The following is a 23855-nucleotide window of genomic DNA, read 5'->3' as shown; positions in this document are numbered from 1 at the left end:
TACTATTTTTATGTCAACAATAAACTTTGAATCTTTCGAATCTGAACATTCTTGCCACAAAAGAGAAAAATACATTGAAGAATATTCTAGAAAGCATTCCACATCAAAAATTCTATTTTTATCATTTACCTACTCGAGGACGAGCAGGAATTAAGCTTGGGGATGCAGATACGTCTCCAGCGTATCTATAATTTTTTATTGTTCCATGCTATTATATTATCTGTTTTGGATGTTAATGGGCTTTATTTTACACTTTTATATTATTTTTGGGACTAACCTATTAACTGGAGGCCCAGCCCAAATTGTTGTTTTTTTGCCTATTTCAGTGTTTCGTAGAAAAGGAATATCAAATGGAGTCCAAATGGAATGAAACCTTCGGGGACGTGATTTTTGGAACAAACGTGATCTAGAGGACTTGGAGTGGACGTCAAGCAATCAACGAGGCGGCCACGAGGCAGGGGGCGCGCCTACCCCCCTAGGCGCACCCTCCCCCTCGTGGGCCCTCGTTGCTCCAGCGACCTACTTCTTCCTCCTATATATGTTCACATACCCCGCAAACATCCAGGAGCACCACGAAACCCTATTTCCACCGCCGCAACCTTCTGTGCCCAAGAGATCCCATCTTGGGGCCTTTTCCGGAGCTCCGCCAAAGGGGGCATTGATCACGGAGGGCCTCTACATCAACTCCATGGCCCCTCCGATGATGTGTGAGTAGTTTGTGATGTCTTCTACACAACCTTCTTCTTACAGACGTTGTTGGGCCTCCAAGTGCAGAGGTTTGTAGGACAGTAGCAAATTTCCCTCAAGTGGATGACCTAAGGTTTATCGATCCGTAGGAGGCATAGGATGAAGATGGTCTCTCTCAAGCAACCCTGCAACCAAATAACAAAGAGTCTCTTGTGTGCCCAACACACCCAATACAATGGTAAATTGTATAGGTGCACTAGTTCGGCGAAGAGATGGTGATACAAGTGCAATATGGATAGTAGATAAAGGTATTTGTAATATGAAATTATAAAAACAGCAAGGTAACTAATGATAAAAGTGAGCGTAAACGGTATTGCAATGCGTTGAAACAAGGCCTAGGGTTCATACTTTCGCTAGTGTAAGTTCCCTCAACAATGATAACATAATTGGATCACATAACCATCCTTCAACATGCAACAAAGAGTCACTCCAAAGTCACTAATAGCGGAGAACGAACGAAGAGATTATGGTAGGGTACGAAACCACCTCAAAGTTATTCTTTCCAATCAATCCGTTGGGATATTCCTATAAGTGTCACAAACAGCCCTAGAGTTCGTACTAGAATAACACCTTAAGACACAAATCAACCAAAACCCTAATGTCACCTAGATACTCCAATGTCACCTCAAGTATCCGTGGGTATGATTATACGATATGCATCACACAATCTCAGATTCATCTATTCAACCAACACAAAGGACATCAAAGAGTGCCCCAAAGTTCCTATGGGAGAATCACGACGAAAACGTGTGCCAACCCCTATGCATAGGTTCATGGGCGGAACCCGCAAGTTGATCACCAAAACATACATCAAGTTAATCACGTGATATCCCATTGTCACCACAGAAATCCACGGCAAGCCATACATCAAGTGTTCTCAAATCTTTAAAGACTCAATCCGATAAGATTACTTCAAAGGGGAAACTCAATTCATTACAAGAGAGAAGAGGGGAAGGAGAAACATAGGATCCAACTATAATAGCAAAGCTCGCGATACATCAAGATCGTGCCAAATCAAGAACACGAGAGAGAGAGAGAGAGAGAGAGAGAGATCAAACACATAGCTACTGGTACATACCCTCAGCCTCGAGGGAGAACTACTCCATCCTCATCATGGAGAGCACCGGGATGATGAAGATGGCCACCGGAGAAGGATTGCCCCCTCCGGCAGGGTGCCGGAACGGGTCTAGATTGGTTTTCGGTAGCTACGGAGGCTTCTGGCAGCGGAACTCCTGATCTATTGTACTCTCTGGAAGTTTTAGGATATGTAGGTATATATGGGTGAAAGGAGTATGTCGGTGGACCGAAGGGGGGCCATGAGGCAGGGGGCGCGCCCTAGGGGGGTGGGCGCGCCCCCTACCCTCGTGAGCTCCTCCTTCATCTTCTGACATAGGGTCCAAGTCTATCCGGTAGGTTTCCTTCCAAAAATAACTTCTCCAGTTGATTTCGTTCCGTTTCGACTTCGTTTGATATTTCTTTTCTTCGAAACACTGAAATAGGCATAAAACAACAAATCTGGGTTGGGCCTCCGGTTAATAGGTTAGTCCCAAAAATAATATAAAAGTGGAAAATAAAGCCCAATATTGCCCAAAACAGTAGATAATATAGCATGGAGCAATCAAAAATTATAGATATGTTGGAGACGTATCAAGCATCCCCAAGCTTAATTCCTGCTCGTCCTCGAGTAGGTGAATGGTAAAAAGATAATTTTTGATGTGGAATGCTAGTTGGCATAATTTCAATGTAATTCTTCTTACTTGTGATATGGATATTCAGATCCAAAAGATTCAAGACAAAAGTTCATATTGACATAAAAATAATAATACTTCAAGCATACTAACTAAGCAATTATGTCTTCTCAAAATAACATGGCCAAAGAAAGTTCATCCCTACAAAATCATATAGTTTAGTCATGCTCCATTTTCGTCACACAAGAATGCTCTCATCATGCACAACCTCGATGACAAGCCAAGCAATTGTTTCATACTCTAGTAATCTCAAACTTTATAAACCTTCACGCAATACATGAGCGTGAGCCATGGATATAGCACTATGGGTGGAATAGAATATGATGATGGGGATTATATGGAGAAGACAAAAAAAGGAGAAAGTCTCACACCAACGAGGCTAATCAATGAGCTATGGAGATGCCCATCGATTGATGTTGATGCAAGGAGTAGGGATTGCCATGCAACGGACGCACTAGAGCTATAAATTTATGCAAGCTCAACAAAAGAAACTAAGTGGGTGTGCATCCAACTTGCTTGCTCACGAAGACCTAGGGCACTTGAGGAGGCCCATTGTTGGAATATACAAGCCAAGTTCTATAATGAAAAGTTCCCACTAGTATATGAAAGTGACAAAACAAGAGACTCTCTATCATGAAGATTACGGTGCTACTTTGAAGCACAAGTGTGGTAAAAGGATAGTAGCATTGCCCCTTTTTATTTTATTTTTTTATTTATTTTTTATATATTGTTTTTGGGCCTTCTTTTTTTTCTTTGGCATTTCTCTCCTTTTTTGGGGACAATGCTCTATTGAATGATGATCATCACACTTCTATTTATTTACAACTCAATGATTACAACTCGATACTAGAACAAAGTATGACTCTATATGAATGCCTCTGGCGGTGTACCGGGATATGCAATGAATCAAGAGTGACATGTATGAGATAATTATGAACGGTGGCTTTGCCAAAAATACTATGTCAACTACATGATCATGCTAAAGCAATATGACAATGATGAATGTGTCATGATGAACGGTATGGTGGAAAGTTGCATGGCAATATATCTCGGAATGGCTATGGAAATGCCATAATAGGTAGGTATGGTGGCTGTTTTGAGGAAGATATAAGGAGGTTTATGTGTGAAAGAACGTATCATATCACGGGGTTTGGATGCACCGGCGAAGTTTGCACCAACTCTCAATGTGAGAAAGGGCAATGCACGGTACCGAAGAGGCTAGCAAGGATGGAAGGGTGAGAGTGCGTATAATCCATGGACTCAACATTAGTCATAAAAGAACTCACATACTTATTTCAAAAATCCACAAGTCATCAAAAACCTCGGCACTACGCGCATGCTCCTAGGGGGATAGATTGGTAGGAAAAGACCATCGCTCGTCCCCGACCGCCACTCATAAGGAGGACAATCAAATAACACCTCATGTTTCAAATTTGTTACACAACATTTACCATACGTGCATGCTACGGGACATGCAAACTTCAACACAAGCATTTCTCAAATTCACAACTACTCAACTAGCATGACTTTGATATTATTACCTCCAAATCTCAAAACAATCATCAAGCATCAAACTTCTCTTAGTATTCAACACACTCATGAGAATTTTTACAAATCTTTTATGCTTAGCATATTAAGATTAAGAACATTACCATGCTATTTAAGACTCTCAAAATAATATAAGTGAAGCATGAGACTTCATCTATTTCTTCAAAATAAAACTACCACCATGCTCTAAAAAGGTATAAGTGAAGCACTAGAGCAAATGACAAACTACTCCGAAAGATATAAGTGAAGATCAATGAGTAGTCGGATAATTATGCAACTATGTGAAGACTCTCTAACATTTAATAATTTCAGATATTGGTGTTTTATTCAAACAGCAAGCAAAGCAAAAGAAAATGACATTCTAAGAATAGCAAACATCATGTGAAGAAGCAAAAACTTAGGATCAACCGATACTAACCGATAGTTGTTGAAGAAGAACGGTGGAATGCCAACCGGGGCATCCCCAAGCTTAGATGATTCAGACTTCTTGAAATATTATCTTGGGTTGCCTTGGGCATCCCCAAGCTTGAGCTTTTGTGTCTCCTTAATTCCTCTCATATCACGGTCTCCCTAAATCTCAGAAGCTTCATCCACACAAAACTCAACAAGGACTCGTGAGATAAGTTAGTATAAACCATTGCAAAAAACCTTATCATCCTCTACTGTAGCAAATCACTAAAATTATTATTCAACATTGCATACTAAATGCCTCTGCATATTTAGTAGTCCTATCCTCAAATAGAATCATTAAAGAAGCAAACATATGCAAACAATGCAAACGTAACAGCAATCTGCCTAAACAGGATAGTCTGTAAAGAATGCTGCAACATCCATACTTCCCTAGCTCCAAAAATTATGAAAGAAAATTCCCACTGTATTAAATTTATCAGATCTTAATATGCAAAAGGTTTCAACATTTTATAACATTCTGACTTTTCTAGGGAATTATTTCAACAGCGGTAAACTTTCTGTTTTCAAACAGCAACATGTATACTAGTAAAATAGGCATAGTAAAGGCTATCAATGCCACTTTTATTGAAATAAAAGATTCAAAACATTGTTCTAAATAACAGTAAGCAAATCTTAACAAAATAAATTGACGCTCCAAGCAAAACACATATCATGTGGCGAATAAAAATATAGCTCCAAGTAAAGTTACCGATGAATGAAGACGAAAGAGGGGATGCCTTCCGGGGCATCCCCAAGCTTAGGCTTTTGGTTGTCCTTGAATATTACCTAGGGGTTACTTGGGAATCCCAAAGCTTAGGCTCTTGCCACTCCTTATTCCATAGTCCATCGAATCCTTACCCAAAACTTGAAAACTTCACAACACAAAACTTAACAGAAAACGCGTAAGCTCCGTTAGCGAAAGAAAACAAAACACTACTTCAATGTACTGTAATTAACTCATTATTTATTTATATTGGTTTTATATCTACTGTATTCCAACTTCTCTATGGTGTATAAACTCTTTTACTAGCCATAGATTCATCAAAATAAGTAAACAACACATAGAAAACAGAATCTGTCAAAAATAGAACAGTCTGTAGTAATCTGTAGCTAGCGCAAGATCTGGAACCCCAAAAATTCTAAAATAAATTTCTGGATGTGAGGAATTTATCTATTAATAATATTAAAAAATAATTAACTAAATAGAACTCTCTAAATAAAAATGGCAGCAATTCTCGTGAGCACTAAAGTTTCTGTTTTTTACAGCATGATCAATAAGACTTTCCCCAAGTCTTCCCAAAGGTTCTACTTGGCACAAACACTAATTAAACAACTAAAACCACATCTAAACAGAGGCTAGATGAATTATTTATTACTAAACAGGAGCAAAAAGTAAGGAACAAAAATAAAATTGGGTTGCCTCCCAACAAGCGCTATCGTTTAACGCCCCTAGCTAGGCATGATGATTTCAACGATGGTCACGTAAAAGATAAGAATTGAAACATAAAGAGAGCATCATGAAGAATATGACTAGCACATTTAAGTCTAACCCACTTCCTATGCATAGGGATTTTGTGAGCAAACAACTTATGGGAACAAGAATCAACTTGCATAGGAAGGTAAAAACAAGCATAACTTCCAAATTTTAAGCACATAGAGAGGAAACTTGATATTATTGCAATTCCTACAAGCATATGTTCCTCCCTCATAATAATTTTCAGTAGCATCATGAATGAATTCAACAATATAACCAGCACCTAAAGCATTCTTTTCATGATCTACAAGCATAGAAAATTTACTACACTCCACATAAGCAAAATTCTTCTCATGAATAATAGTGGGAGCAAACTCAACAAAATAACTATCATGTGATTGAAAATTAAGATCAAGATGAAAAGGTTCATTGTTATTATTATTCTTAAAAGCATACGTGTCATCACAATAATCATCATAGATAGGAGGCATGCTTTCATCATAATAAATTTGCTCATCAAAACTTGGGGGACAAAAAATATCATTTTCATCAAACATAGCTTCCCCAAGATTGAGGCTTTGCATATCATTAGCATTATGGATATTCAAGGAATTCATACTAACAACATTGCAATCATTCTCATCATTCAAATATTTAGTGCCAAACATTTTATAGATTTCTTCTTCTAGCACTTGAGCACAATTATCGGAATCCTTATTCTCACGATAGATATTAAGAAGATAAAGCGTATGAGGCAAACTTAATTCCATTTTTTAATTATCTTTTATAAACTAAACTAGTGATAAAACAAGAAACTAAAAGACTCGATTGCAAGATCTAAAGATATACCTTCAAGCGCTCACCTCCCCGGCAATGGCGCCAGAAAAGTGCTTGATGTCTACTACACAACCTTCTTCTTGTAGACGTTGTTGGGCCTCCAAGTGCAGAGGTTTGTAGGACAGTAGCAAATTTCCCTCAAGTGGATGACCTAAGGTTTATCAATCCGTAGGAGGCATAGGATGAAGATGGTCTCTCTCAAGCAACCCTGCAACCAAATAACAAAGAGTCTCTTGTGTCCCCAACACACCCAATACAATGGTAAATTGTATAGGTGCACTAGTTCGGCGAAGAGATGGTGATACAAGTGCAATATGGATAGTAGATTAAGATATTTTTAATCTAAAATTATAAAAACAGCAAGGTAACTAATGATAAAAGTGAGCGTCAACGGTATTGCAATGCGTTGAAACAAGGCCTAGGGTTCATACTTTCGCTAGTGTAAGTTCCCTCAACAATGATAACATAATTGGATCACATAACCATCCCTCAACATGCAACAAAGAGTCACTCCAAAGTCACTAATAGCAGAGAACGAACGAAGAGATTATGGTAGGGTATGAAACCACCTCAAAGTTATTCTTTCCAATCAATCCGTTGGGATATTCCTATAAGTGTCACAAACAGCCCTAGAGTTCGTACTAGAATAACACCTTAAGACACAAATCAACCAAAACCCTAATGTCACCTAGATACTCCAATGTCACCTCAAGTATCCGTGGGTATGATTATAAGATATGCATCACACAATCTCAGATTCATCTATTCAACCAACACAAAGGACCTCAAAGAGTGCCCCAAAGTTCCTACCGGAGAATCACGACGAAAACGTGTGCCAACCCCTATGCATAGGTTCATGGGCGAAACCCGCAAGTTGATCACCAAAACATACATCAAGTTAATCACGTGATATCCCATTGTCACCACAGATATCCATGGCAAGACATACATCAAGTGTTCTCAAATCTTTAAAGACTCAATCCGATAAGATCACTTCAAAGGGGAAACTCAATTCATTACAAGAGAGAAGAGGGGGAGGAGAAACATAGGATCCAACTATAATAGCAAAGCTCGTGATACATCAAGATCGTGCCAAATCAAGAACACGAGAGAGAGAGAGAGAGATCAAACACATAGCTACTGGTACATACCCTCAGCCCCGAGGGAGAACTACTCCCTCCTCGTCATGGAGAGCACTAGGATGATGAAGATGGCCACCGGAGAAGGATTGCCCCCTCCGGCAGGGTGCCGGAACGGGTCTAGATTGGTTTTCGGTGGCTACGGAGGCTTCTGGCGGCGGAACTCCCGATCTATTGTGCTCTCTGGAAGTTTTAGGATACGTAGGTATATATGGGTGAAAGGAGTACGTCAGTGGACCAAATGGGGGGCACGAGGCAGGAGGCGCGCCCCCTACCCTCGTGAGCTCCTCCTTCATTTTCTGACGTAGGGTCCAAGTCTATCCGGTAGGTTTCCTTCCAAAAATAACTTCTCCAGTTGATTTCGTTCCGTTTCGACTCCGTTTGATATTCCTTTTCTTCGAAATACTGAAATAGGCATAAAACAGCAAATCTGGGTTGGGCCTCCGGTTAATAGGTTAGTCCCAAAAATAATATAAAAGTGGGAAATAAAGCCCAATATTGCCCAAAACAGTAGATAATATAGCATGGAGCAATCAAAAATTATAGATACATTGGAGACGTATCAGTTTGCTTCAGACCTTCGGGTCCATAGCTAGTAGCTAGATGGCTTATTCTCTCTCTTTGGATCTCAATACAGAGCTCTCCTTGATTCTCTTGGAAATCTATTCGATGTAATCTTCTTTTGCGGTGTGTTTGTCAAGATCCGATGAATTGTGGGTTTATGATCCAGATTATCTATGAACAATATTTGAATCTTCTCTGAATTCTTTTATGTATGATTGGTTTATCTTTGCAAGTCTCTTCGAATTATCAGTTTGGTTTGGCCTACTAGATTGATCTTTCTTGCAATGGGAGAAGTGCTTAGCTTTGGGTTCAATCTTGCGGTGCTCGATCCCAGTGACAGAAAGGGAAACAACATGTATTGTAGTGTTGCCATCAAGGATAAAAAGATGGGGTTTATATCATATTGCATGAGTTTATCCCTCTACTTCATGTCATCTTCCTTAAGGCGTTACTCTATTCTTATGAACTTAATACTCTAGATGCATGCTGGATAGCGGTCGATGTGTGGAGTAATAGTAGTAGATGCAGGCAGGAGTCGGTCTACTTATCACGGACGTGAAGCCTATATACATGATCATGCCTAGATATTCTCATAATTATTCGCTTTTCTATCAATTGCTCGACAGTAATTTGTTCACCCACCGTAATACTTATGCTATCTTGAGAGAAGCCACTAGTGAAACCTATGGCCCCCGGGTCTATTTTCCATCATACAAGTTTCCAATCTATTTTATTTTGCAATCTTTACTTTCAATTTATATCATAAAAATACCAAAAATACTTATCTTATTATTATCATCTCTATCCGATCTCACTCTTGCAAGTGACCATGAAGGGATTGACAACCCCTTTATCGCGTTGGTTGTGAGGTTCTTATTTGTTTGTGTAGGTACGAGGTGACTCGCGCGTGGTCTCCTACTGGATTGATACCTTGGTTCTCAGAAACTGAGGGAAATACTTACGCTGCTTTACTGCACCACCCTTTCCTCTTCAAGGGAAAACCAACGCAGTGCTCAAGAGGTAGCAAGAAGGATTTCTGGCGCCGTTGTCGGGGAGATCTACACCAAGTCAAGACATACCAAGTACCCATCACAACTCCCACTTGATTCAAGTGATTGTAGTACTCAGACATTCTGAGCACATGCTCACTAGCTGAGCTATTCTCCTCCATCTTGTAGGCAAGTTGCTTGTCAAAGGTCTCATACCTTTCGACATGGACATGAGTCATAAATACTAATTTCAACTCTTGGAACATCTCATATGCTCCCGTGGCGTTCAAAACGACTTTGAAGCCCCGATTCTAAGCCGTAAAGCATGGTGCACTAAACTATCAAGTAGTCATCATATCGAGCTCGCCAAACGTTCATAACGTCTGCATCTGCTCCTGCAATCGGTCTGTCACCTAGAGGTGCATCAAGGACATAATTCTTCTGTGCAGCAATGAGGATAATCCTCAGATCACGGATCCAATCCGCATCATTGCTACTAATATCTTTCAACTTAGTTTTTCTCTAGGAACATATCAAAATAAATGGGGAGCTACATCGCGAGCTATTGATCTACAACATAGTTATGCAAATACTATCTGGACTAAGTTCATGATAAATTAAAGTTCAATTAATCATATTACTTAAGAACTCCCACTTAGATAGACATCCCTCTAGTCATCTAAATGATCACGTGATCCAAATCAACTAAACCATGTCCGATCATCATGTGAGATGGAGTAGTTTTCAATGGTGAACATCACTATGTTGATCATATCTACTATATGATTCACGCTCGACCTTTCGGTCTCCAGTGTTCCGAGGCCATATCTGCATATGCTAGGCTCATCAAGTTTAACCCGAGTATTCCGCGTGTGCAAAACTAGCTTGCACCCATTGTATTTGAACGTAGAGCTTATCACACCTGATCATCACGTGGTGTCTCGGCACGACGAAAACTGTCGCAACGGTGCATACTTAGGGAGAACACTTATACCTTGAAATTTAGTGAGAGATCATCTTATAATGCTACCGCCGAACTAAGCAAAATAAGATGCATAAAGGATAAACATCACATGCAATCAAAATAGGTGACATGATATGGCCATGATCATCTTGCGCCTTTGATCTCCATCTCCAAAGTATCGTCATGATCTCTATCGTCACCAGCATGACACCATGATCTCCATCATCTTGATCTTTATCAATGTGTCATCACATGGTCGTCTCGCCAACTATTGCTTTTGCAACTATACTATCGCATAGCGATAAAGTAAAGCAATTACATGGCACTTGCATCTTATGCAATAAAGAGACAACCATAAGGCTTCCGCCAGTTGCCGATAACTTCAACAAAACATGATAATCTCATACAACAATTTATATCTGATAACCCAGAAATATAGGGGATCACAACAGTTTTCGAGGGTAGAGTATTCAACCCAAAATTTATTGATTCGGCACAAGGGGAGCCAAAGAATATTCTCAAGTATTAGCAGCTGAGTTATCAATTCAACCACACCTGGAAACTTAATATCTGTAGCAAGGTATTTAGTAGCAAAGTAGTATGATAGTAGTGGTAACGATAAAAAAAGTAACGGTAGCAAAAGTAATATTTTTAGGATTTATAGTGATTGTAACAGTAGCAATGGAAAAGTAAATAAGCAAAGAACAATATAGGAAAAGCTCGTAGGCATTGGATCGGTGATGGAGAATTATGTCAGATGCGATCGATCATGTAACAGTCATAACATAGGGTGACACAGAACTAGCTCCAGTTTATCAATGTAATGTAGGCATGTATTCTGAATATAGTCATACGTGCTTATGGAAAAGAACTTGCATGACATCTTTTGTCCTACCCTCCCGTGGCAGCGGGGTCCTATTGGAAACTAAGGGATATTAAGGCCGCCTTTTAATAGAGTACCGGACCAAAGCATTAAGCCATTAACACATAGTGAATACATGAACTCCTCAAACTACGGTCATCGCCGATAAGTATCCCGATTATTGTCACTTCGGGCTTAACGGATCATAACACATAATAGGTGGCTATAGACTTGCAAGATAGGATCAAGAACTCTCATATATTGATGAAAACATAATAGGCTCAGATCTGAAATCATGGCACTCGGGCCCTAGTGACAAGCATTAAGCATAGCAAAGTCATAGCAACATCAATCTCAGAACATAGTGGATACTAGGGATCAAACCCTAACAAAACTAACTCGATTACATGATAAATCTCATCCAACCCATCACCGTCCAGCAAGCCTACGATGGAATTACTCACACACGGCGGTGAGCATCATGAAATTGGTGATGGAGGAAGGTTGATGATGACGATAGCGACGCATTCCCCTCTCCGGAGCCCCGAACGGACTCCAGATTAGCCCTCCCGAGAGAGTTTAGGGCTTGGCGGCGGCTCCGTGTCGTAAAACGCGATGAATCATTCTCTCTGATTTTTTTCTCCCCGAACACGATTGTATGGAGTTGGAGTTGAGGTCGGTGGAGCGTCACGGGGCCCACGAGGCAGGGGGCGCGCCCAGGGGGGTAGGGCGCGCCCCCCACCCTCGTGGCAGGGTGTGGGCCTCCTGACATGGATCTTTTTGCCTGTATTTTTTATATATTCCAAAAATAATCTCCGTTGATTTTCATGTCATTCCAGGAACTTTTATTTCTGCACAAAAATAACACCATGGCAATTCTGCTGAAAACAGCGTCAGTCCGGGTTAGTTCCATTCAAATCATGCAAGTTAGAGTTCAAAACAAGGGCAAAGGTGTTTGGAGAAGTAGATACGATGGAGACGTATCAACTCCCCCAAGCTTAAACCTTTGCTTGTCCTCAAGCAATTCAGTTGATAAACTGAAAGTGATAAAGAAAAACTTTTACAAACTCTGTTTGCTCTTGTTGTTGTAAATATGTAAAGCCGGCATTTAAGTTTTCAGCAAAGATTATGAACTAACCACATTCACAATAACATTTAGGTCTCATGTTTACTCATATCAATGGCATAATCAACTAGCGAGCAATAATAATAAATCTCAGATGACAACACTTTCTCAAAACAATCATAATATGATATAACAAGATGGTATCTCGCTAGCCCTTTCTGAGACCGCAGAACATAAATGCAGAGCACCTTTAAAGATCAAGGACCGACTAGACATTGTAATTCATGGTAAAAGAGGTCCACTCAAGTCATACTCAATGTAAACTAACAGTAATGGATGCAAATGACAGCGGTGCTCTCCAACTAGTGTTTTTTAATAAGAGGATGATGACTCGACATAAAAGTAAATAGATAGGCCCTTCGCAGAGGGAAGCAGGGATTTGTAGAGGTGTCAGAGCTTGGTTTTGAAATAGATATGAATAATATTTTGAGCGGTATACTTTCATTGTCAACATAACAACTGAGATATCTCGATATCTTCCATGCTACACACATTATAGGCGGTTCCCAAACAGAATGGTAAAGTTTATACTCCCCCTCCACCAACAAGCATCAATCCATGGCTTGCTCGAAAAACGAGTGCCTCCAACTAACAAGAGTCCTGGGGGAGTTTTGTTTGCGGTTATTTCGATTTGATTTGCCTAAAGCATGGGACTGGGCATCCCGGTGACCAGCCATTTTCTCGTGAGTGAGGAGCGGAGTCCACTCCTCTTGAGAATAACCCGCCTAGCATGGAAGATACAGACAGCCCTAGTTGATACATGAGCTATTCGAGCATACAAAACAGAATGTTTATTTGAAGGTTTAGAGTTTGGCACATACAAATTTACTTGGAACGGTAGGTAGATACCGTATATAGGTAGGTATGGTGGACTCATATGGAACAACTTTGGAGTTTATGGAGTTGGATGCACAAGCAGTATTCCCGCTTAGTACAAGTGAAGGCTAGAAAAAGACTGGAAAGCGACCGGCTAGAGAGCGACAACAGTCATGAATATGCATTAAAATTAGTCAACACTGAATGCAAGCATGAGTAGGATATAATGCACCATGAACATAAATATCATAGAGGCTATGTTGATTTTGTTTCAACTACATGCGTGAACATGTGCCAAGTCAAGCCACTCGAATCGTTGAAAGGAGGATACCACCCTATCATACCACATCCCAACCATTTTAATAGCATGTTGGCACGCAAGGTAAACCATTATAAGCTCCTAGCTAATTAAGCATGGCATAAGCAACTACGATCTCTAATTGTCATTGCAAACATGTTTATTCATAATAGGCTGAATCAGGAACAATGAACTAATCATATTTACAAAAACGAGAGAGGTAGAGTTCATACCAGCTTTTCTCATCTCAATAAGTTCATCATATAATCATCATTATTGCCTTTCACTTGCATGATCGAATAGTGTGGATAATAATAATAGTGCACGTGCATTGGACTAAGCTAGAATCTGCAAGCATTCAATTCAAGAGAGAAGACAAGGTAATATGGGCTCTTTGTTAGATCAACAATAATGCATATGAGAGCCACTCAACATTTTCATTATGGTCTTCTCTCTCGACCCCCAAAGAACAAGAAAATAAATAAAAATATTTACACGAGAAAGCTCCCAACAAGCAAAAGAAGAACGAGAAATATTTTTGGGTTTTCTTTTAATTATTACTACTACAGCATGAAAAGTAAAATAACTAAAAGGTACAACTAATTTTTTTTGGTTTTTTTTCTTAAGTTTATCAAACACACAAGAAGAAAGCATAAAAAGGGAAATAAACTAGCATGGATATTACAATGAAAAAGTATGAGCACCAACAACTAGCATGAGTGTGTCAACATGAATGTAATGTCGGTGAGAAGTACTTACTCCCCCAAGGTTAGGGATTTTGGCCTAAGTTGGTCTATGGCCACGGCTGGCCTGGCGGATATCCAAAGTTATAGTTGGGGTCGTACTGAGAAGGATCCCCCTGGTGCCACTGGTTGGCGATCTCTTCTGGATTCCACTGATAAACAGACTGCTGATGAGGATCAAATTGTGGTTCTGACTCTGGCTCTGTAGCTGGTGTGGGGTTTTGGTAGGCGTGAATGGCCTCCGGCAGAACAAGGTACTTGCCTGCAGACAAGTCAAATAAGGAAGGAGCGGGCAAATTAATAGTCTCAGGGTGATTTTTATCAAATATCAGCTTGTACTTAAGCATCTTTTCCTTATTCTTAATGATAAAATCATGTGCTACCATACTCTTATAGTCTAGAAAAACAGGAGGCAACAACTTCTCTTCCTTCTCATAATGTCTAATAGGTATGTTAAAATGTGCAGCGAGGCGCGAGGCGAAGATACCTCCCAAGATGGGGCCCTTAGTACGGTTAAGATTTAACCGCTTTGTAACAATAGCGCTCATACTAAATGTGTCATCACGGAACAAGGCATGGCACAAAATAACAATAACAGGGGCACTATGGTTGCCACGGTTTCCGCGACCAATTAAGCATCTACTAGCAAATATTGCAAAGTAACGTAAAATAGGGAAATGTATGCTAGTAATTCTTACATCGGAAACCTTTCTCGTTTCCCCTACAGCAATTGTATCAATAAACCCTTCCACATCGTCACGATGTGGTTCCTCTACACTGCCCTCAAAAGGGATCAAACAAACCCGACAAAAATCACGAAGTGACATCTCCTTATGCTCATCATATAAATAAAATTCCATCGAAGGTGGTGAGCTCCTAGCATGGAAATGAAAGTTTTGCACAAAGATATTGGTGAGTAAGACATACTGTTCGTGTTGGTCATGGAGGAAGGCAGTGAGGCCTGCATTCTCAGCCAACTCATAGAAATCATCATAAATCCCGGCTGCTCTCAAAAAATCATCACAAGGCCATTCACACGGCCGAACCTCCACAGTGCGAGGGAGATTATACTTGGGCTTCTTGTTCTCTTCACTTTGTTTATCCTTCGAGCTTCGGCTCGATGAGCCCCTCAAAAATCTCTTCATCTTTTTCTGAAATTTTTAGCAACTTGAAAATAAAAGTGAACCAAACTCAACAAAATTGATAGCAACTACTCCTACAAGTGCCTAGAGGATATATCATGCATTAAAACTACTTTTAACCATATAAATTTGACATGCAAGCTCAAGAACAAGGTCACCTAAGTAGAAAAAATTTGCAATGAATAAAGCACTAGAACAAAAACTATTTGGACCATTGGAGGAGTCACATACCAAAGAACGATCCCCCAAAGCAGTTTTGTGAATGGAGCTTTGAGCTAGGAGATCGAAAATGGCAGCAAGATGAGCTAGAACTCGTGCTTGAGCTGGTTGGTGATTTTTTTGGAAGGAAGGAGTGTGTGGTGGCTGTAATAAGTGGAGGGGAGCCACCATGGGCCCACGAGGCAGGTGGGTGCGCCCTGGACCCTCGTCGCCAGGTGCTTGCTCCCCCTGCTATGTTCTCAGTGCCAGATATTCTCAAATATTCTAGAAAAAATCATATTTAATTTTCAGGGCATTTGGAGAACTTTTATTTTCGGGGTATTATTTATTGCATGGATAATTTAGAAAACAGACAGAAAAATACTATTTTTGCTTTATTTAATATAAATAACAGAAAGTAAAAAGAGGTACAAAGAGTTGTGTTTTCTAAATTCATCCATCTCATGCTCATCAAAAGGAATCCACTAACAAGGTTGATCAGGTCTTGTTAACAAACTCATTTCGAATAACATGAAGCTGGAGAATTTTCGAATAACACTTGGTTACCTCAGTGGGGATATGCATGTCCCCAACAATAAGAATATCATATTTCTTCTTGACAGTGGGAAGAGGAAATTCAAAACCTCCAATAGTGATTGTTGAAATTTTTCCAATAAAATTGATACTATGGACTTGAGGTTGTTTCCTCGGAAAGTGTACCGTATGCTTATTACCATTAGCATGAAAAGTGACATTGCCTTTGGTGCAATCAATAACAGTCCTTGCAGTATTCAAAAAGGGTCTCCCAAGAATAATAGACATACTATCGTCCTCGGGAATATCAAGAATAACAAAGTCCGTTAAAATAGTAACGTTTGCAACCACAACAGGCACATCCTCACAAATACCGACAGGTATAGTAGTTGATTTATCAGCCATTTGCAAAGATATTTCAGTAGGTGTCGACTTATTCAAATCAAGTCTACGATATAAAGAGAGAGGCATAGCACTAACACCGGCTCCAAGATCACATAAAGCAGTTTTAACATAGTTTCTTTCAATGGAGCATGGTATAGTTGGTACTCCTGGATCTCCAAGTTTCTTTGGTATTCCACCCTTAAAGGTATAATTAGCAAGCATGGTGGAAATTTCAGCTTCCGGTATCTTTCTCTTATTTGTAACTATATCCTTCATATACTTAGCATAAGGATTCATTTTAAGCATATCGGTCAAACGCATACGCAAAAAGATAGGTCTAATCATTTCAGCAAAGCGCTCAAAATCCTCATCATCCTTTTTCTTGGATGGTTTAGGAGGAAAAGGCATGCGTTTCTGAACCCATGGTTCTCTTTCTTTACCGTGCTTCCTATCAACAAAGTCTCTCTTTTCATAACGTTGATTCTTTGATTGTGGGTTATCAAGATCAACAGGAGGTTCAATTTCTACCTCATTATTATTGCTAGGTTGAACATCAACATGAACATCATCATTAACTTTATCACTAGGTTCATGTTCATTACCAGATTGTGTTTCAGCATCAGAAATAGAAATATCATTGGGATTCTCAGGTGTGTCAATAACAGGTTCACTAGAAGCATGCAAAGTCCTATCATTTTTCTTTCTCTTCCTTTTAGAAGGGCTAGGTGCATCAACGTTATTTCTCTGAGAATCCTGCTCAATTCTCTTAGGGTGGCCCTCAGGATACAAAGGTTCCTGAGTCACTTTACCTCCTCTAGTTGCAACTCTAACAGCAAAGTCATCATTCTTACTATTCAATTCATTGAGCAAATCATTCTGAGCTTTAAGTACTTGTTCTACTTGAGTGATAACCATAGAAGCATGTTTACTAATAAGTTTAAGTTCACCTTTAACATTATCCATATAATCACTCAAGTGTTCAATCATATAAGCATTGTGTTTCAGTTGTCTACCAAAATAAGCATTAAAATCTTCTTGCTTAACCATAAAGTTATCAAATTCATCCAAACATTGGCTAGCAAACTTACCAGGAGGGATTTCAGCTTTATCATATCTATAGAGAGAATTTACCTTTACTACCTGTGTCGGGTTAACGAGACCGTGTATTTCTAGGTGATGAATTAAGACCATGTATTTCTTCAACAGGAGGTAAATTCTTAACATCTTCAGCTTTTATACATTTTTCTTTCATTGATTTCTTTGCCTCTTGCATATCTTCAGGACTGAGAAATACAATACCCCTTTTCTTCGGAGTTGGCTTACGAGTTGGTTCAAGAAGTGCCCAATTATTTTCATTAGTCAACAAATTATTCAATAGCAATTCAGCTTGATCAACTGTTCTTTCTCTGAAAACACAACCAGCACAACTATCCAGGTAATCTCTGGAAGAATCGGTTAGTCCATTATAAAAGATATCAAGTATCTCATTTTTCTTGAGAGGATGATCAGACAAAGCATTAAGTAATTGGAGAAGCCTCCCCCAAGCTTGTGGGAGACTCTCTTCTTCAATTTGCACAAAATTATATATTTCCCTCAAAGCAGCTTGTTTCTTATAAGCAGGGAAATATTTAGCAGAGAAGTAGTAAATCATATCCTAGGGACTACGCACACAGCTAGGATCAAGAGAATTAAACCATATCTTAGCATCACCCTTTAATGAGAAAGGAAATAATTTAAGGATATAATAATAGCGAGTTTTCTCATCATTAGTGAACAAGGTAGCTACATCATTTAATTTAGTAAGATGTGCCATAACAGTTTCAGATTCATAGCCATAGAAAGGATCAGATTCAACCAAAGTAATTAACTCAGGATCGACAGAGAAATCATAATCCTTATCAGTAATAAAGATAGGTGAAGTAGCATAAGCAGGATCATATTTCATTCTAGCATTTAGAGATTTTTCTTTCAGCTTAGCTAATAGTTTCTTAAGATCACTTCTATCATTGCAGGCAAGAAAGTCTCTAGCAGATTCTTCATCCATAACATAACCCTTAGGAACAATAGGCAATTCATATCTAGGGGGAGAATCTTCATCATAACTTTCAATAATTTCATTCTCTCTAGCCCTAGCAAGTTGTTCATCAAGAAATTCACCAAGTGGCACAGTATTATCAAGCATAGAAGTAGTTTCATCATAAGTATCATGCATAGCATAAGTGACATCATCAATAACATGCGACATATCAAAATTAATAGCAGAAGCAGGTTTAGGTGTCGCCGGCTTACTCAAAACAGAAGGTGAATCAAGTGCAGAGCTAGATGGCAGTTCCTTACCTCCCCTCGTAGTTGAGAGAAAAAATCTTGGTTCTTTGACCTTTCAAGTTCTTCAAAATGATAAGCAGATATAAATCCCAAGTGAATCAAATAATAGAGCTATGCTCCCCGGCAACGGCGCTAGAAAATGTTCATGATAACCCACAAGTATAGGGGATCGCAATAGTTTTCAAGGGTAGAGTATTCAACCCAAATTTATTGATTCGACACAAGGGGAGCCAAAGAATATTCTCAAGTATTAGCAGTTGAGTTGTCAATCAACCACACCTGGAAACTTAATATTTGCAGCAAGGTATTTAGTAGCAAAGTAATATGGTAGTAGTGGTAACGATAGCAAAAGTAATATTTTTGGGTTTTATAGTGATTGTAACAGTAGCAACGAAAAAGTAAATAAGCAAAGAACAATATAGGAAAAGCTCATAGGCATTGGATCGGTGATGGAGAATTATGCCGGATGCGATCGATCATGTAACAGTCATAACATAGGGTGACACGGAACTAGCTCCAGTTCATCAATGTAATGTAGGCATGTATTCCGAATATAGTCATACGTGCTTATGGAAAAGAACTTGCATGACATCTTTTGTCCTACCCTCCCGTGGCAGCGGGGTCCTATTGGAAACTAAGAGATATTAAGGCCTCCTTTTAATAGAGTACCGGACCAAAGCATTAACACATAGTGAATACATGAACTCCTCAAACTACGGTCATCACTAGTAAGTATCCCGATTATTGTCACTTCGGGGTTAACGGATCATAACACATAATAGGTGGCTATAGACTTGCAAGATAGGATCAAGAACTCTCATATATTGATGAAAACATAATAGGCTCAGATCTGAAATCATGGCACTCGGGCCCTAGTGACAAGCATTAAGCATAGCAAAGTCATAGCAACATCAATCTCAGAACATAGTGGATACTAGGGATCAAACCCTAACAAAACTAACTCGATTACATGATAAATCTCATCCAACCCATCACCGTCCAGCAAGCCTATGATGGAATTACTCACACATGGCGGTGAGCATCATGAAATTGGTGATGGAGGAAGGTTGATGATGACGATGGCGACGGATTCCCCTCTCCGGAGCCCCGAACGGACTCCAGATCAGTCCTCCCGAGAGAGTTTAGGGCTTGGCGGCGGCTCCGTATCGTAAAACGCGATGAATCATTCTCTCTGATTTTTTTCTCCCCGAACACGAATATATGGAGTTGGAGTTGAGGTCGGTGGAGCGTTAGGGGGGCCACAAGGCAGGGGGCGTGCCCCCCACCCTCGTGGATAGGGTGTGGGCCCCCTGGCGTGGATATTTTCGCCAGTATTTTTTTATATATTCCAAAAATAATCTCCGTTGATTTTTAGGTCATTCCGAGAACTTTTATTTCTGCACAAAAATAACACCATGGTAATTCTGCTGAAAATAGTGTCAGTCCGGGTTAGTTCCATTCAAATCATGCAAGTTAGAGTCCAAAACAAGGGCAAAAGTGTTTGGAAAAGTAGATACGACGGAGACGTATCAATATCTCATCACGTCTTGACCATATCATATCACAACATGCCCTGCAAAAACAAGTTAGACGTCCTCTACTTTGTTGTTGCAAGTTTTACGTGGCAGCTACGGGCTGAGCAAGAACCGTTCTTACCTACGCATCAAAAACCACAACGCGGTATAGTGATTGCTTTTTGATCTTCAGAAAGAACCATGTTCATTGAATCCGATTCAACTAAAGCTGGAGAAACATACACCCACTAGCCACCTGTGTGCGAAGCACGTCGGTAGAACCAGTCTCGCGTAAGCGTACACGTAATGTCGGTCTGGGCCGCTTCATCCAGCAATGCCGCTGAATCAAGAATCAACTAGTGACGGCAAGCAATATGTATATACCCACGCCCACAACTCCTTTGTGTTCTACCCGTGCATATAACATCTACGCATAAACCTGGCTCGGATGCCACTGTTGGGGAACATAGTAATTTCAAAAAAATTCCTACGCACACGCAAGATCATGGTGATGCATAGCAACAAGAGGGGAGAGTGTCGTCCACGTACCCTCGTAGATTGTAAGCGGAAGCATTATGAGAACGCGGTTGATGTAGTCGTACGTCTTCACGATCCGACCGATCCAAGTACCGAACATACGACACCTCCGAGTTCAGCGCACGTTCAGCTCGATGACGTCCCACGAACTCCGATCCAGCAGAGCTTCGAGGGAGAGTTCTGTCAGCACAATGGCGTGATGACGGTGATGATGATGTTACCGACGCAGGGCTTTGCCTAAGCACCGCTACGAAATGATCGAGGTGGATTGTGGTGGAGGGGGTACCGCACACGTCTAAAAGATCAAATGATCAACTTGTGTGTCCATGGGGTGCCCCCCTCCCCCGTATATGAAGGAGTGGAGGAGGGGGAGGGCCGGCCCTCTACTATGGCGCGCCCTGGGGAGTCCTACTCCCACCGGGAGTAGGATTCCCCCCCCCCCCTCCATGTAGTAGGAGTAGGAGAGAAGGAAAGGGAAAAGAGAAGAGAAGGAAGGATGGGGCACTGCCTCTCCCCCTGGTCCAATTCGGACTAGGCCTTGGGGGGCGTGCAGCCTCCCCTCTCTCTTTCCCCTAAAGCCCAATAAGGCCCATATACTCCCCGACGAATTCCCGTAGCTCTCCGGTACTCCGATAAATACCCGAACCACTTAGAACCTTTCCGATGTCCGAATATAGCCTTCCAATATATCGATCTTTACGTCTCGAACATTTCGAGACTTCTCTTCATGTCCCTGATCTCATCCGGGACTCCGAACAACCTTTGGTACATCAAAACACATAAACTCATAATACCGATCGTCATCGAACGTGAAGCGTGCGGACCCTACGGGTTCGAGAACTATGTAGACATGACCGAGACTCATCTCCGGTCAATAAACAATAGCGGAACCTAGATGCTCATATTGGATCCTACATATTCTACGAAGATCTTTATCGGTCAAATCGCATAACGGTATATGTTGCTCCCTTTGTCATCGATATGTTACTTGCCCGAGATTCGATCGTCGGTATCTTAATACCTAGTTCAATCTCGTTACCGGCAAGTCTCTTTACTCGTTCCGTAATGCATCATCCCGCAACTAACTCATTAGTCACATTGCTTGCAAGGCTTATAGTGATGTGCATTACCGAGAGGGCCCCAGAGATACCTCTCTGACAATCGGAGTGACAAATCCTAATCTTGATCTATGCCAACTCAACAAGTACCATCAGAGACACCTATAGAGCACCTTTATAATCACCCAGTTACGTTTTTGGTAGCACACAAAGTGTTCCTCCGGTATTCGGGAGTTGCATAATCTCATAGTCAGAGGAACATGTATAAGTTATGAAGAAAGCAGTAGCAACAAACTAAACGATCATCGTGCTAAGCTAACGGAATGGGTCAAGTCAATCACATCATTCTCTAATGATGTGATCCCATTAATCAAATGACAACTCATGTCTATGGCTAGGAAACTTAACCATCTTTGATTCAACGAGCTAGTCAAGTAAAGGCATACTAGTGACACTTTGTTTGTCTATGTGTTCACACATGTACTAAGTTTCCGGTTAATACAATTCTAGCATGAATAATAAACTTTTATCATGATATAAGGAAATAAATAATAACTTTATTATTGCCTCTAGGGCATATTTCCTTCATTCGGATCGCGCGACAACAGGAGCAGGGCTAGCGCGCGAATCAGCGTCGGATCGCGCGCTACTGCTACCAGCTGAATCCGCCTCGTGTTCTGTGCCATTCCTGTCTTTTCCTGCACACATTAAATGATGGCCCAATCCTACATATACATCAACAGAACCACTATTATCGATGGAATTTTGCACACATCCAGTTTTATTTAATTCACCCCCGTGATCTGAAAGGAGTGTTATTTCAGCACGAAGAAGGGCTCCGGCATTTGGATGAAGTTTGGCAAACGGAAAGACGGTTTCATCAAAAACATCTCGAGAAATATAGATCCGTCCAGTTGCAACTTCTAGACATTTGTATCCTTTATGAATATTGCTATAGCAAATAAATGCACATTGAGTGGAACGAAACTCAAGTTTATGGCGATTGTATGGACGTAGATTGGGATAGCAGGCACACCCAAATATTTTGAGAGAATTGTAGTCAGGTTTTTGATGATACAGACGCTCCAATGAAGTGGTGTTGCCAATAACTTTACTAGAAAGACGATTTATATGATAGGTGGCAGCAATGAATGCTTCATCCTAATACTTGAGAGGCATAGATGCATGAGCAAGAAGAGATAGACCAACTTCAACAATGTGGCGATGTTTCCGCTCAGCGGAGCCGTTTTGTTGGTGAGCATGAGGGCAAGATACATGATGTTCAATACCTATGCTATGAAAAAAAGAGTTGATTTTTTCATACTCCCCGCCCCAGTCACTTTGGACTGTTAAAAAATTTTGATCAAAGTGTCGTTCAACAAGTCTTTAGAACTCTTGAAAAACAGAGAAAACATCAGATTTATTCTTGAGCAAATAAATCCAGATAAACTTATTATAGTCATCAATGAAACTGACATAATATTTTTTTCTCCGAAAGAATCTCTGGCATGACCCATACATCACTGAAAAAGTTCTAAAGAAGCATGAGATACACTATTCGACTTGGGATAAGGGAGTTGGTGACTCTTGGCACATTAACAACCTTCACAAATAGACTCATTAACTGAACTATGTGACAATAAAAGATCGCCTTTATTGACTACTTGTTTAACAATGATCGACGATGGATGTCCTAATCTTTGATGCCACCTTGCCAAAGAGAGCTTGATGACGGAGTAGACTTAACGACGCTTGCGACTAAGTGCTCCGGATGTGATGGGATAGAGACCTCCTTCCTTGGTGGCCGCACCACCCCTCCTTTCCCCATCTTCTCTCCCTTACCTCCATATCTCCTTTC

Source organism: Triticum dicoccoides, chromosome 7A, assembly GCF_002162155.2.
Source record: "Triticum dicoccoides isolate Atlit2015 ecotype Zavitan chromosome 7A, WEW_v2.0, whole genome shotgun sequence".
Lineage (NCBI taxonomy): Eukaryota > Viridiplantae > Streptophyta > Magnoliopsida > Poales > Poaceae > Triticum > Triticum dicoccoides.
Note: the sequence above shows the minus strand (reverse complement) of the source record.